Source organism: Corvus brachyrhynchos, unplaced genomic scaffold (genome assembly GCF_000691975.1).
Source record: "Corvus brachyrhynchos isolate BGI_N302 unplaced genomic scaffold, ASM69197v1 scaffold183, whole genome shotgun sequence".
In the NCBI taxonomy this organism is placed as follows: Eukaryota; Metazoa; Chordata; class Aves; order Passeriformes; family Corvidae; genus Corvus; species Corvus brachyrhynchos.
Window position 1 is genome coordinate 216,456 of NW_008236926.1, and position 1,451 is coordinate 217,906.

Consider the following 1,451-nt stretch of genomic DNA (forward strand, 5'->3'; position numbering starts at 1 on the left):
CCAGCCTCCACCTCTCCATCCCAACCCCCTCCCCCCCTCCCATTGCCCACCCCTCCACAACGTACCTCCCACTCCGTCCAGACCCTCTGAATGCCCATCCAGCCCCTCCTGGGGATTTTGAGGGGGCTGTAGGGTCAAGTACTTTTGGAATGTGACTGAGCCATTTGGAGTGGGAACTGAACATTTTCCACTGAGATTCAGTGGTTGTGAGGTGACAGATTGAGACCTCTCATCTTCTGGAGTGCAAAGTGATGGAGAAAACTCTTCCATCTCCCCTCAGAACCCCCAAATCCTCCCAGACATCGTCTTCCCTGGTGCCTATGGGGATCCAGAAGGATATGGAGACAACCAGCCAGGTATCTTCCCAACAAGGACACAGGGAATGTGGGTCCTTCGGTGGGGGATGAAGTTGGAGCAGTGCACGAAGCTCTTCCGCAGTCGGGGCACTTGCAGGGCTTCACTTACCGGTGCCTCTGTTGGTGTCTGGTCAAGGCTGAGCTCTGGGTGAAGCTCTTCCCACACTCAGAACACTCGTAGGGCCTCTCCCCGGTGTGGATGCGCCGGTGGGTGATGAGGTGGGAGTTGTGCTTGAAGCCCTTCCCACAGTCAGGGCAGCGGAAGGGCCTCTCATCCGTGTGGATACGCTGGTGCAGGAGGAGACTGGAGCTGGTCTGAAACCTCTTCTCACACTCGGGACACTCGTAGGGCCTCTCCCCAGTGTGGATGCGGCGGGGGGTGATTGAGGGTGGAGTTAGAATTGAAGCCATTCCCGCAGTCAGGGCAGCGGAAGGGCCTCTCCTCTGTGTGAATCCTCTGGTGCTTGAGGAGCCTGTGGCTTGTCTGAAACCTCTTCCCACACTTGGGACACTCGTAGGGCGTCCCCCCAGTGTGGATCCTCTGGTGGAGGATCAGCTCAGAGCTCTGTCTGAAGTTCTGCCCACATTTCCCACACTGGTAGAGCCTCTTCCCAGTGTGGATCTTCTGGTGGCGGATCAGGGTTGAGCTCCGGCTGAAGCTCTTCCCACACTCCCCACACTCATAGGGCCGTTCCCCAGTGTGGATCATCTGATGGCGGAGAAGTTCAGAGCTCTGGCTGAAGCCCTTCCCACACTCCCCACCCTCATAGGGCCGTTCCCCAGTGTGGATCATCTGGTGGCAAATCAGGTGGGAGCTGCGGCTGAAGCTCTTCCCACATTCCAAGCACTTGTAGCGTTTCTCCCCAGCTTGAAGCTGCTCATGGACCACCAGGTTTGACCTCTGGCTGGATCTCCGGCCACCTTCCCGGCACAGGGTGGGTCTTTCCTCCTCACAGCTCCCTGGGCTGCATTTGCAGCCCTTCCTCCTGTGGGATCTCCAGGGCTTTTCCTCCCCATTGGATTCCTGCACCATGGAGCCGCTCAAAATGGCCTCTTCCACCAGGTTCTGCTGCGGGGATTTGTCCTCCCTGGGCT

General features: G+C 58.2%; 1 pseudogene; it reads right to left on the minus strand.

Annotated features, from left to right (window-relative positions):
- Nucleotides 1–109: 109 nt before the first annotated feature.
- On the minus strand, nt 110–1,445 carry LOC103611599 (annotated as a pseudogene).
- Nucleotides 1,446–1,451: the final 6 nt, after the last annotated feature.